The sequence below is a fragment of the Ambystoma mexicanum genome, chromosome 2p (assembly GCF_040938575.1).
Source record: "Ambystoma mexicanum isolate Mex_15411 chromosome 2p, UKY_AmexF1_1, whole genome shotgun sequence".
Lineage (NCBI taxonomy): Eukaryota > Metazoa > Chordata > Amphibia > Caudata > Ambystomatidae > Ambystoma > Ambystoma mexicanum.
In genome coordinates, this window is record NC_090923.1 from 223,013,541 (window position 1) to 223,029,089 (window position 15,549).

Here is a 15,549-nt window from a genome sequence, read left to right on the forward strand (position 1 = left end):
CCACCTCCCTACAAAATAGACTCAATGAGTACTCTTATTTATTTATTTTTGTATTTATTTCAGCGCACCAAGCCCTCAGGCATCTAGGCGCTAGTTACAGAAAGTGCATGGTAGATGATGTGGTGGCCCGCCACGGGTCACCCTGGAGGGCCACTCCAGATTTCGGGACTACCAGACTCTGCAAGGATGCTGCGGGCATGCAGCGCCCAGTGGGCAAGGACACCCTGCCTCGTCCGGATCACCGGACAGGATACCTTGGGGCTGGGGGTCACCCCAGCAGTGGCCGCCTTGGCTATGGGGGCATCCAGGCTGGGGCTGCCAGACCAGGCCGCGATTACACGGTCTGAAGTACACAAAGCAGACCACAGACATGACTTGCCGCTTCCTGGGGCTCTGCTGCGCTGACCCTCCCGTGCCAGCAGAGCCCCTTTTATTAGAGAGTGTCATGACACAGTCATGATGATGTATCTTAAAGGGGCAACGGGCCCAAAGTTAAATGGGCCACACACCACATCCCTCCTTTATTATAAACAAAAAACATAGCACACATCAAACTACGACCCCATGAATGGGCCTGCAACAATGCTGTAATCCAGTCCACACACCGCTCTAGTAAACTATTCAAATCACTGCAAACAATGGGTGTATTCCAGTCCGCACACCACAGGGCCTGATGGCGGGCGCGGGACGTCAGAAGATGCCTGGATCAAACTGGCCGCTTGTGCTGCTCCAGGACACAAAGAATACATTTTCCTCCTCTTCTTCCTCGGGATAGTCATACAGTCCTACAGTCCCCTCTTTTGCTCTTCGGCCACTTTGGGGGTCTTCCTCCCTGCGCCCTCCTTTGACGCGCCTCCTAATTATGGCCCCACCATGCTGGCCGGCGTTGGAGCTGGGCACACCCATGCAAAGTGATCCACCTTTCCGCACCTCCCACAGATATGTCCTTTGGCCAGGCACTCCTGCACGTGCGAGAGATCCCATCCACACTTACGGCAAATGGTGGTGCGTGGGTCTCTCCAGGGGCAATCCCCTCTTCTCGTTGGCCTAACTCCTGGCCTCTTGCAGATGGCCGACACCTCTTCCACCTTGACCCATTGCATGGGGGCCTCCAGCTTAAGCTGCTGCCTGGAGAGGTCCATAGCCGAGGCATGCACCTCTGCCAACTCATTGGCGCGGCCCAGCTCCAGGATACAGTCGAGACCCAGTCCTGGCTCCCGGAGGACCTGTTTTCGCAACTTCGCCATGCTACAGCCATATATTATCTGAGCTCTGATCTCATCGTCCTCGAAGTTGCCCAGGGCGCAGGACAGCGCAATTCCACACAACTAACCATGAAATGCGTCGAGGCTCTCCCCTTCCTCCTGTCTTGCGCATCTCATCCTGAGCCGTTCATAATCCCGGTTGAGCATGGGCTTGAAGTATACATTCATTGCTGCAATAGCTGCGCCATACGTTTGATTCCTGGGCCGCAATGTTTTGAACAGTATCTGGATGGCCAGGCCAGCTGAATACAGAAGCGTTGGTCATTTGGCTCTGACCTTAACTGCCTCGAATGAACAGGTCTAGGTTTTCCACCAACGCCGTCCATCGGGGTTCTAGTCTAGCCGGAGCACGCACCACATCAAATGGATACAGCGGCGCAAGCTGCACATTCTGGCGGTATGATACGTCGTTACCTTCTTCGGCGTCCCCCATGATGGTTACTGGGCGTGCCGGCACTGGCGCTCACTGGTGATGGGCAGTGGCTTGCTTGACCACATTCTGTAGACCAAAGAAAGTGGCACAGGCACTCCGGGTGGAGCTGCTACCCTTCAGGGTCTTGTTGATGGTGGAGAAATGTCCTGAGGTGTTGGTATGCCTTCACCCCGCCAAAGCGCACGAGCGCTCCCCGTGGAGCCGCTACCTTCGGGGTCTTTGGTGACAATGGAGGAACCACTAGGATAGCATACGGAATGGCCCTCTGGGCTGTTCTGGTGTCAAGCTGGGCCCTCAGGACCGATGTAGTACACAGGCATGCTGGGTGGGTTGCGCTGTAACACTGTCCATGCAATGGGCAACACTTGGTGGAGGCTTCTCTCCTGTCTTTCCTTTCCTTGTGACCACCGGAGATGCCTGTCTGCTCTCCCTCTCTGACTCCATGGGGAATGCAGAATGGTACACCACCTTAAATGTTCTGGGGTGGGTGCACACCCACAGCCTCACTTGATGTAAAATGATGAGCGGGCCACCACGAGGCCCGGTGCCGCTGCAGGATAAGAATGCTTTCTTTGTTCATCCTGTTTCGGGGTTGGCCGCGTTCCTGGTGCTCATTTGTTGCACCGGTGACAGTAGGCCATGCCCCTTTTTCAAGGATGTCCTTGTTACGGGCTGTTGCATTCCTTTGTTACCGCCTGAAACCAATTATTTTTTTCTACCGGGCAGCCCGGGATTCGATGGGGGCACGTCCCCCTTTTCTCCGCTTCGGGCAGAATGCTTTTATGTGTCACAGCTGTGGCCCAGTCACCACATGGAGGCACCAGCTGTTCACTGCGCCTGGCTTGCTGTGGGCCCAGGCTCATCTAGGCCCCGCCCACACCTTTGTTTGGCGGCCGCGACTCCCTCACCACGTGGCCGATGCTGCTGCCTTCACCACTGCGGGCCTGGGCCTCCAGGCTCCGCCCTCTTCGTTCAGCGAGCGCTCCAGCTGGTCCTCTTTAACTCGGCTATCCAACGCCAAGATCCAACGCTGCCTCCTCCCGTGCGGTGACACCGCTACTTCTACCCTCACGGCCTCAGCCACAGCAGATCTTCCTTCCGTTCGGCGGACACTCCGCCGCCTCGGCCACGCGGGCACCAAACAGCCTGTGCCAGCACGCTGCATGGGCCCTGTGTCACCCGCAGCGACCAATGCCGCTTTCACACGCGCGGCTCCTGATCCTCATCACCAATGTGGTGGCCCACCACGGGTCACCCGGGCGGGCCACTCTACGTGTCGGGACCACCCGACTCTGCAAGGATACTGCGAGCATGCAGCGCACGGCGGGCAGGGGACACCCTGCCTTGTCCCAATCACCGGACTGGATACCTTTGGGCTGAGGGTCACCCTAGCAGTGGCAGCCTCGGCTATGGGGGCACCCAGGCCGGGGCTGCCAGACCAGGCAGCAATCACGTGGTCTCAAGCACACAAAGAAGACCACAGATACAAGTTGCTGCTTCCTGGGGCTCTGCTGCACTGACCCACTGTTACGTTACATACATTAGTACACGAGAGTCGTGTCATTCTGAAATACTTTTATTATACCGAGATTTCCCTTCATCACCTTTACTCTGCACCCGTCTTTGCTTCGTATGATTCTCACATTCCAGAATGATACGAAGCAAAGACTCTACAAGAAATTGGAACACAGAATGTTCCAATACTGATTTACATCACAACATCTCTCTTCCCAATATTTACAAAATTGCAATGAGTAACTATATACAAGATTATAACAGACACAACAAAACATATAACATAGCTTCATAAAGGATATGTGTTGCAGACTTAATCTGAAGACTGAAAGTCAATGTAGGTGGTAATAACCCTCAAAATTAATATTTTCAATAGTATATAAAGTCCCTTTTCATATTAGGCACAACTCTTCTCGATCTTATACCAGTTGCACCATTATCTACTGTTTCAGTGTCCCTCATGGATCTTTTTGCAGAGACAGCATCCGCCATAAACACATTTCCTTGATCCAGATCTTCTGGAAAACTCGAACTATGTCCACTTCCTTCTCTTGTCACAATAACATTATCACAAGACCATCTGTTGCCATCATCCAAAATTACAGACTTTCTAGAACATTTCACCACTTTTTGCAGAGAGCGATATTTGGACTCTCCCTTGGTAACTCTTCTGGGCTCTTTCACTTTGATGCAATCCCCTGGCTTGATCCCACTCTCCTTAATATGCCTTTGTCTATCATAATGTTTTTTATACTCTTCTTGTTTCTATCTCACTCTTTTTACAACCTCTCCCAAGTCTATATTCTTGTTCTTCTTCAAAATTAGCCAAGCAGGTCTAAGTCTGTTGGTGGCAATTCTTCCCCTCATCAGAGTAAAAGGTTCTACCTCCGTTGTGTAATGTGGAGTGACCTTATTCGTGTTCAATGCCTCTTTACGTGTCTCTCTCCATGGTAAACTGTTAGCCACAGCCAACTGAATAACATCTTTTATAAAGCGGTTCATACGCTCAACCAACCCATTACCCATGGGATGATACAGAGCCGTCGTCGTGTGTTTGATAGCCCGCTCTTTGAGAAACAACTGTACTTCTTGTGACATGAATTGAGCGCCATTATCCGATATCAATTCTTGAGGCTCGCCTTCTCTACTAAAAACTTCCTCCAAAAATGCTTTTACCTTCATCGCCGACACTGACTCCTCAGCAACTCCACATTCTACCCACTTCGATGTGTAATCAACCAAGACAATAAGGTAGATCTTATGTGGCTCTAATATATCATATGGACCAGCAATATCAATAGCTAACTTTGTCCATACTGAATCTGGTATAGTTACAGGTTGCAACGGTGTGGCTCTGGTGATTTTTCCCTTGTCACTTACCGCACATGCAGAGCATTCCTTCACCATTGTCTCCAAGTCATACCACATGTTGGGCCACCAACATGTTTCTCTTACTCTTCTTTTTGTTAAACTTCTTCCAATGTGTCCCTCATGCGCAATTAGCATGATCCTCTCCCTTAACTTCACAGGTGGAACAATGCGGTCTCCCCTGTATACACAAACTTCATCACAAGACAGTTCATCCTTCATCCTTTCCCACAATGCAACCTTTTCATCCACCACTTTCCAGCCACTCTCCACTGCTCTTCTTAGATGTTCTTGTTCTAATTCCATTTTAGTGGCTTCCATCCATTCCTCCTTGCAAAAACTGGGATGAATTTGCGCTATCACACAATCAGTTTCCTCATCATGGGCATTCACATCTTCACCTTCTGAAGCACATGGTAGCCGAGATAAACAATCAGCAACTCTGTTTATCTTACCTGGTGTGAAACTGATAGTCACATTATATTGCATTATAAGCAAAATCCATCGTCTGATACGTGGAGAAGACAAATGTGGGTTTTTTTGAATTAAGTATGTGAATAAGTGGTTTATGGTCAATCTTGAGTTCAATAGGGTCTCCCCATATAAGTCCCTTAAAGTGTTCAAGTATCCACATAACAGCAAGAGCTTCTTTTTCTATCGTGGAATAGTTATTTTCTGCGCCTCTCAATGTCCTGGAGGCAAATGCAATTGGTACCACGTTTCCACTCTGTACTTGTTCTAACACACCTCCCAATCCAACGTTGCTTGCATCTACGGACACCATAGTCTTTGCACTGCAATCAAACATCTTTAAAGCGGGTGCTCTGTTTATCAACATCTTGATTGACTTTAACTCGTTCTTACACTCTTCTGACCATTCAAACTTAACACCTTTGTTCATTAGGCCTCTTTCAAGTTGTCCTGTCTGCATAATGCTCTATGATCTTTGAGTAATATTCAGTAAGACCCAATAAACTCCTCAGTTGATCTTTACTGGAAGGGTCAGGGAGCTTAAGTATTGTGTTTACCAAAGTCTCTTTAGGTTTGATCCCCTCAGCATTAATACAGTGACCCAGATAAGTCACCTCCTTTCTCTTTATTTTGCATTTCTCAATCTTTAAGGTGAGACCCTTCTGCCGTATGATCTGCAAAACTCCCAGAAGTTTGGCTTCATGATCTTCTTCTGACATCGCCGAAATCAGGATATCGTCCTGGAAGTAATATGCTCAACGTAATCCTTCAAAAAGATGTTGCATCAGCCTCTGAAAAACAGCAGCCGCCGATGCTAGTCCGAATGGCATCCTCTTAAACCTGAATGCGCCCAATGGTGTTATAAATGATGTAAGGTGTCTAGACTCTTCATCTAACACAACCTGATGGTATGCAGAGGTTAAATCCAGTGTAGTAAAATACTTAGCAGGTTCCATGGTGGCGAGCATCTCTCCAATATTAGGTAGTTGATGCCGATCTACCCATATGTTGTTATTAAGATCTCTGAGATCAACACACATCCGAATCAACCCTTCTGGTTTTCTTACAATCACAATAGGAGAGAGCCACGCTGAGCTTTCTATAGGTTCGATGATATCTTGGGAGTATAACTTCTCTAATTCCTTTTTAAGAGGTTTGCGTGTGCCAACTGGTATGTGTCTCAGTTTATGTACTACTGGCCTCGCCCCTCTCTTCAATATTATACGATGTTTAAATCCTTTGAGTACACCAATACTGTCGTTAAAAATTTCAGGAAAACTCTGAGCTAACATCGTAGTAGAATCACAACTCTTACCTATGACACTCAGAATAGGTGTACTTTCTCCAGGATGGATTTTAATCTTTAATGCAGCTTGCTCCCACCAACCCACTATTGGAAATCTATCACGGGCCACATACATCTTGCAATATGTTTGTCTCCCTTCAGACGCCAGCTGTACCCACACATACCCTATAATGTCGATAAGAGATTTACCATAGCCTGTTGCCCTGACTTGAGTTGCATGAAGATCCTTAGTTTTCCTCTGCAAAATTCCTTGAAATGTCTCTTTGTCCACAATAGTATAAGGAGACCCTGTGTCAACCATAACCTTTACAGCAACTCCATCAAAGGTCATAAACACCCACGGACCCACTGTTCCCGAAGTGAGGGCCAAAATGTTCACTTCCTCCACAAACTCAGCTGTTACCACTTCATTCGGAAATGGAGCTTCTTCAACAGCCCTCACACCAGAGGTAGCACTCCTAGACACTTGGGAATAATTCCTATTAACATTGCCACGTGCATTAATTCTGCCTCACCCTCTGATACTGCGGCACACTTTGCCAAAATGGCCTACTTGCCCACATCTGAAACATTCAGCCATCACTGCTGGGCAGTCTTTGTCTGGATTGACATGTTTATACCATTCACATCTGTAACATTTGTTTTGAGGTCTGGAAGGCATTTCTCTGTTTTGCCTGGGATTTATTCCCAAATCAGATTTCACATTCTTCTTCACCAACGCAACCAACGCCTCCTCCTCCTTATTCGTTTCTCCATCATGTAGAGCTTGAAAAGACCTCACATCCAAATGTTCCTGCTTATTCTGCACTTCCTTCATGCACATTTCTCCTAGTTCAATAGATCTTGCAATCTCTAAGATTTGTTCTAGAGTTGGATTTTTTGCCTGCAAAAGTCTTTGTTGAATCCTGGAATCGGCAACATGCAGAACAAGTTGATCCCTCAAGTACTCATCTGCCACCCCTGTAAATTCACATGTAGCTATAAGACCCCTTAAAGTTGCAAGATACATATCAACAGACTCATTCTTGAGTTGTTTACTGGAAAAGAATCTATACCTTTCTAGGACTATGTTTGTCTTATTTCCAAAATGCTTGCCCAGTTTCAACAGTGCAGTCTCATATTTCCTGGAACTGCTTGCGGAATCTCCAGAACCTTCAGCAACATCACACACCTCTGGTAAAGTTCGAAATATCCTCAATGCTTCTGCCCCCACACAGCTAAGCAAAGTAGCCTCCTTTAAATCATCATTATACTTTGCACCCCCAATGGCCCTTAAATAGACTTGAACATTGTCCAACCACTGTTCCCACGGGCAGATGGGACTACCCGGTTGGGCCAAAAATTTTGCAGGGGCCATAATACTTTGCATGATGAGGGTGCGGTCAACTGACACTTCCACTATCAGTATATTTGAGTTTTGTTATTCTGCAATCAACACTTATCCACCAGCAATTTCCACTATGTGTTGCTCATCGACATGCAGCATATATATTAGTTTCCTTGTAATTACTGTTCATTTGTGTAGGTCCTTTCTTTTATAAATCTGAGTCGATTTACAGATCACAATCATAGTCTTGACATTGCGGCTCGGTCGCCAATTCTTTCAATATTTTCTGCTTTGCAGAGTCATAAGGGAGAGACAGACACGTGATTGTTTGTTTAATCACATGTCAACTTCTTGCAAATAACATGCACTGTGTTTGCCTTGGCTATCCATATAATAACAGTCGGCCTCCGTACAATGTTGCCGTGGTAACAGACAACAAAATGGCTGCACGTAGAGCACGTACATAGGTGCTTTACTCTAATAGTTCTTCACATTCCAGAATGATACGAAGCAAAGACTCTACAAGAAATTGGAACACAGAATGTTCCAATACTGATTTACATCACAACACCCACACGTGCCAGCAGAGTCCCTTTTATTAGGGAGCATCATGACACAGTCATGATGCCATATTTTAAAGGGCCAACGGACCCACAGTTAAATGGGCCACACATGATATATGGTACATTGAGGAAGTGCACGAATGAGCAGATGGTAACAGACATATAATGGTGTATGTATATAGACTAGCAAAGCCACACCTCATGTTACGGGTGGTGGGGGGCCTACATAAGGTAGCGTTTTGGTCAAATAGGTAAGATTACACATATTGGCAAAGCCACACCTCATATTACGGGGGGCTACATCAGGCAGCGTATTGGTCAAATAGGTAAGATTGAACAGACTGGCAAAGCCACACCTCATGTTATGGGGGGGCTGCATCAGGCAGCATATTGGTCAAATAGGTAAGATTACTCTCCCCCACAAAAGACCACAGCACCCCTTCCTTTTAAGCTAGATGTAATGTCTGATCCCCTCCCCCATGTCTCGTGCAGTGTCACACGGTGTTCAGGTGGCATATACCATGTGATTAACTCGATAAAAGGGCCACACGGCACCCACATGAGGCAGTTTGAACACCAACTCACTGGCTCCTGAATCCTATGTCCAGCAAGTATGCAGCAGAGGGCCCGGCCATACTGTGCCCCATAAAAATGGCGACGAGGACTTCTAGAACCCGTGGGCCGCCCCACCGAATCGGAGCACACATTGGAGGGTGGGCGCCATGCGGAGCTCTCCTGTTTCCAGGTTGGACTTTGTCAGATGACCATCAGCAGGGCCGGCGAGGTCCCGAGGTGCTCAGGTGCCCGCCACAGGAGTCGCCTGTGCAGGCTTACATGCACCAACAAGCTATGGCAGGGGCAGGCCTGTCGACCAGCGTTCTGCCAACGAGGTCCCGTGTTGCACGGGCACCCCGCTTCTGGAGTCCCCAGCACAGGCTTCATTGCACCATCCTACAGAGTTGTATTATGCAAATAATCAGGGTGAGAGATCACATGTAAAGTTCTTAGTTGTGTAACTACACACTTATATATTAAAGGGCTGATCAATGGAACAGTGGTGGTTACCAGAATTTGTTTTGGATATATGGTAGTTTTATTTCGCAAATCTATTTCTTAGTGTTTATACATTTCTTACAAGACAAAACCCAAATGGACAACTCTTTCACTTTGACAATGTGGTAGTACCACTGTGTACCATCCTCTTCAATGCAGAGGAATTTAACTCAGAACAAATTTTCTATCATACACGATACAGTTTTTACAAACGAGCATGTGCTATCCAGGGCAAGATGCAACTCTGGAATACCACACAAAACGCAATGTGACAACAAAACAAGATGTTCTGACAGAAAGGTCGACACTGTAGTGTTTCGGCCAACTGTAGCTATTTCTTGAAACTTTGGAGTGAAAGTGGCCTTCTTCAGGACCGGGGAGAAGTGTTCTCAGAGTCAGTATGGTATCATCATAAACAAATGCTGCGTTAAGTATTAGTAAAACAGTTCCCTCTGAACTTGGTGGGGGCTGCTTGTTAAACAGTGCTCCATGTCCACTGCATGGGTGTTTAGAAATCCAGTGACTCTCTCATGTGGACGTAACTGAACACATATATTTGATGTCCAGCTGGGAGTTCAACTTGTGTGTTAATAACGATCTTGATGCGTGGATTTGTGATGAAGTCAAGTAGGATCCGCGCGCCTGCCTCGTGTGTGTGGATTCTGGCAGCAGTGCTGAGTATGTTTTGACGGGGCGATGTTAGTCCTACAGAGGTCATGCGCAGCTCTGACTGCCTGCCAGTTCACAGGCAAGGACAACTTCCACCGCCACAGCTGTTTGTTGAGAAAGACATTTTGGGCACTGCCATGGAGTGAGAGGCAATCCCCCCTGGGAGATCGCAATCGCAGAGCAGCCACCACTGCAGGTGAATAAAGTAAGGCTACTGCTGCGACTGCATTTGGCGGCATATAATATGTGGCTCCAGCCTGGGGGAGAGGAATGGAGGCAGCCGACACGCAACGCTCCTGCCTGGGGGAGTGAAAGGAAGGGATGTTGCCGCCTGAAAAGGGAAAAGGGGCGCATGAAAGAATGCTGCCTGTTGCTGCTCCATACTTTTAAATATGCCTCCAAGGAAAAAGTTGCGTGCGGCTCTCGCCGCAGTGACAGTTGCTGACTGGAAGGAGGTGAACACGGCCTGGACAAGTGCCCTGCCCCCACCCTCCTCACGTCGACTCTGCCCGTAAACAAGAAACAGACCTAGCGCATAAGATGCGTTTAGTCCAGTGACTGTGATGTACTTTTGCAAAAAACAGTGTTCCTTCGTATGGGTGGCATGCTTAAAATGGACAAAGTAAGCGCCCACCCAAAACGAATCCTCTGTACTGCCTGTAAACTTAATATGGACTCAGTAAAAGGGACACATCAGTGGTTTACCATCTGCCTGGACTAATAAAGTGGTTCTCTAGTGTGTACCATGCCCAGTGTCCCACTTGTGTCGTTTTTAATTGTACTGTTGCCCAATCCCGCAATGTTTGATAAAAAATAAATAAAAATGAACATGCATTGTTAAGTGCTTGGAACCATGTCGTTTTGTTTAATTTGGACTTGTCATGGAATGTAATGTCTTATCCCCTCCCCCATGCCTCGTGCAGTGCCATGTGTTGTACGCGTGACACATACGATGTGATTAACTTAATAAAGGGGCCGCACGGCTCCACCTGCTCTGCGTCCTATGTCCATCAAGTTTGCAGGGGGGGGGCCTGCCATACCGTGCCCCATAACACTACAGACTTTTCAGAGATGTCAGCAATATATTTAATGTAATCATTTGAATGACAGTTTTTGTGATAACACTTTTTGATATTCAATGTGTTCTACAAAGAAACATCAGCATGCATGATTTACTTTTTTGGTGCTAGTGTTGTTTTACGTTTGGCTATTAGGCGACACTGAAAGCTCTACCTATAAACTGAAACTACTGGTGAAAATACACAGCCTGTGAGTGTTGATTTTTTTGTACCCATCCGTTTACCACCCATGGCCCTGCTGGTGCCTAGGGCTAGTCGACCCACTAGCTGCTCCACCTTGCCTAAAACGCAACTCCCTTTCATTCTGGAGTTTAGCTCTGTGCTTTCTGAAAGGTAATGGAAAAGGAAAGAGCACACACCCTCCCACAGGAGAGATCTCCATTGGTTGACGGTGCAGGAACTCATTGTGTTTAAAACAGGCACCTTTGTCCATCGCTGTCTTTTTGGGTCATGCCGCTGTATCATAAATCCCTAATCTATAATCCAAACAGATCGCTGCGCTCTTCTTACTTGGGGCAGATCAATTGCCCAGGTTTTAAAAGACCACATGGATTAGGAAGATCATTTCCAGTCGGTGCTGCAAAGTTGTGGAATGCACTCTCATTGGCTATCAGGTTGGAGGAAAACACTTCAGCCTTTCGCAGAGCCCTGAAATCCTTCCTTTTCAAGTAATTGATCACCTCTCTTCACTTGACCCATTATGAGTGTGTAGCATTCCATGCTCTGCAGACAACATTCCATACCTAACCTGGCATGGAGTGTGGAATGTAGAGCATGGAATACTAAAGATGCACTGGAAGGAAACTGTTGGAGATTAAAAGACGTTATGTCAAGGAGCTGGTGGGGGGCGTGGCTAACTGGCCATGGAATAGGACGTGCTGCGTGAGGAGCTCCTGATGATCCGACTCTATTTTTGCCAAAATTACCTGCTGAAACTGCAACGAGCGCCTAGAACTTTGAGGATCAGGTGTCGGAAGCCGTATGCCAGGTGAAGTTCGCTGGAGAAGTTCATAGTCCCTGGGAATCGTGAGATACACATGGTTTTGTCGGTGCAACTGTGTGGCCGTGTCGACACCAAGATGGCGGCTAACAAAGGAGAGGCCTCTGAGGAGAAACGAAACTGATTCCCCGGACCTGCGGGACACGGCTGCGGTAAATTGCCTGGAGAAATAATACAATAGGGTGATATGGCGGAGTGGTCGAATCCATGAGAGCGCCCGGCCTGACATACGCGAATGGAGCCTCGGCGATCTGACTGCAGGAGGAGATGACATTGGATGCTTGTGTGACGAGGCCTACGAAAGTTGAATGGGGAGTGTGAGGCCGTAGCCCATCCGTAAGACAATTTCAAAGTGCCATCTCGAATGTGAGTTAGGTGACCGAGGACAGTGCGACAGCAGCACTAAGGCGGAGGCGTACAGGAGCAGAGGGAAGCGCCATGTCGGCGAAAGGGTTGAGAGTCAAGACCAAGCAACCCACGATGGAGACTTTCACGAGAACGCAGCGGACCCCTTCAACATCGGTACAGAGCACGATCGAGACCCCTGCGGAGGACGCCCCCGAAGGGGATAAGCACCAGATCCTAGAGGCTATAACGGGGCTAAGTGCTAAATGGGACTTGGCAATGGCGGATCTACGCACAGCTCTGGAGAATAAGATCGATGCTGTGGGTACAGAACTCACCCTGCTACGTCAAGATGTTAGGGCACTTGCAGAAAGGACCAGCGGTCTGGAAAGTGGGGTGAAGATTAACACCAATGATAGCACGAGCAATGCGAAGGAGATTCATGTCTTGAAACAACAGGTCGCTAACTTGGAAAATCGTGTGGAAGAGGCGGAAGGAAGGGCGAGGAGAAACAACATTGGCGTGGTTGGCCTTCCGGAGGGAGAAGAAGGCCAAGATCCCACAAACTATGTTGAAAACATGATCCTACAAGGGATCGGAGCCAGTAATCTTTCGCAGGGATTTACGGTGGAGAGGGCGCACCGCGCCCTGATGAGGAAACCCCGGCCGAGGGCCCCGCCAAGACCGATCATCGCGAGGATCCTGAATTACAGGGATAGAGAAAAGATCCTTGAATACTTTCGTAAGGGCGGCACGATAGAGAGAGCATCCACCAACATCACAGCATATCTGGACTACACGATACTGGTGCAGAGGCAGAGGTACAGTTACGTAGCCGTCAAAAGGAGGCTGAGGGCAGCAGGAATCAAATATATGCTTCTGTATCCGGCACGATTGAAAGTGCTACATAAGAACAAAGTGCTATTTTTCGATACCCCTGAGGATGTTGTCACATGGCTGGACCTGCAGGGCTGCCCGGAACAAGAAGCGGATCGGGATCGGCAGGATCATATCGAATGAAGATTTAGTAAGGAGAAGGACCCTGATTGTATAGAGAAACTGTGACTAACTGAACTTTGTACACAATCTGAGCCTGGTGCTCGATTTGGACTGGAAAATAGTGAGTGTAACTGTAATTGGTAATGGTTTGGCAATTGAATGCATAATGTTTTTTGAAAGGAGCAACAGAACGCGGACGACCTACCCCAATAGACTATTAGTTTCAGCGGCCCTTAGGGCAGCTTTATCCTACTGAGCCCTGAGTAGAAGCTTGCGCTAGGCAGGGCTAGATGTGGGGGTGCCTGAGATCCAGGAATGGAGCTGGGCAACGGTTGGGGAGGGTATTGTTGGGGGAGGGGTGGGTGGGTAGAAGGTTGGGGGATGGGGAGTTGAGTGTGTGTGTGGTTATGGGGAGTTTAAGTCTTGTTTCGAGCCTATTTGGAGGAATCAGTTTGTTGTACTTGCGGTGCATGAAGGGGCGTAATCGACGCAGGATCAGGAGGGTGCTTATTAATGACCTATGGGGGACCTCAGGATAATAACGTGGAACGTCAGGGGCCTCAACAGCTACCTGAAAAGAAACAAAATCATGATGTATCTGAAAAGGCAGAAAATAGCCATCGCATTACTACAGGAAACGTACTTGACGCGGGAGAAGTTGGACCTAGTTAAGAGGTGGTTGAAACTGATGAAAGGATGGCTATACTGCGGGGGCTGGTGGAGAGCAGGGAGGTATGCAGAGTAAACACGTATGCCCCCAACCAAAACGCAGCAGCATATTTCAGAGACCTGTGTACCAACCTTAGTACGTGTATAGGGAGCGCGGTGATCTGGGGCGGGGACTTTAATTGTGTGTTGGATCCTGTGGTGGACAGGTCAGATGACAGGGTGGGTAAGCCTAGCCCAGCGGCGAGAGCGTTGCGGATGCTGCTAACTGATTTTGGCCTTGCAGATGCATGGAGGATGAAACATCCCACCGAGAGGCAATACTCGCACTACTCAGCCCCGCACCAACTGCACACTAGGCTCGATTACGTCTTTGCCACAGCAGATGTGATGTCTGAGATTACTCAAATCGAATACAAGGCCAGGGTCCTCTCGGATCATTCGCCCCTGATCCTCGAATGGCAATATTGCCCCCCGAGGGCGAAGATCCCTACATGGCGCCTCCGAGCGGAGGCGCTCAAAGATCCAATCTTTAGAGAAGATATAAGAGAAGAGATTACTAATTTCTTTGAGGAAAATACTGGAAGTGTTGACTCTGCGGGCACATTATGGCAAGCTTTTAAGGTGGTGATGCGGGGGGCGGCCATTGCTAAGTCAAGAGGGTTACAGGGTGGGGTCTTGGCTGACCTACAGAGGGCGGAAACTGAGCTAGAAATAACGTTGAAGAGCGATGACGTAGACACGGGGCTGGTACTCCAACTACAGCAACAATGTGCAGGGCATTGGGAAAGACTCTGCAATCTCAATTATAAGAAATATGTTGAGAGGCAGCACGCGGGGGGAGACAAGACAGGCCGCCTTTTGGCCTGGCTATACAAAAGTGAGACCCCTAAGCCTCCGATTAGGACTATTATTAGGGAGGACGGGTATGAGGTGGCCACGCAAGAGGGGGTTAACAAAGAATTTGTAGAATATTACAGAGTGCTGTATGGAGATGATGAGATAGGCGATCAGCGCAAGATAACCAAAACGTTAGAAGACATAGGGCTGCCCAAGATAAGCGACGAAGAGAGGGAGGAGTTAGATGAGCCAATCACGTTGGAGGAATTAGAAGAGGTAGTGAAGCAGTTGCCTACCTGTAAGGCCCCAGGGGCAGATGGGTTCCCCAGCGAATTTTATAAAGTATACAGAGAAGAATTCCTCCTCCCAATGCTGGACATGCTAAATGAAGCTTTTCAGATAGGACGGTTCGCTGAGTCACTCAGAGATGCGATCATAATACCACTGCCCAAGCCCAATAAACCGGAGCATAGATGTGGTTCCTACAGGCCTCTGTCGATGCTAAATCAAGACAGCAAGATTCTCACGGCTGTCCTAGCAAATCGATTGCGGAAAGTGATCGGTAGACTCATACATCCTGATCAAACAGGTTATGTCCCGAGCAGGAACATAACACACAACCATAGGCAACTTCATCGGATGATCGAATG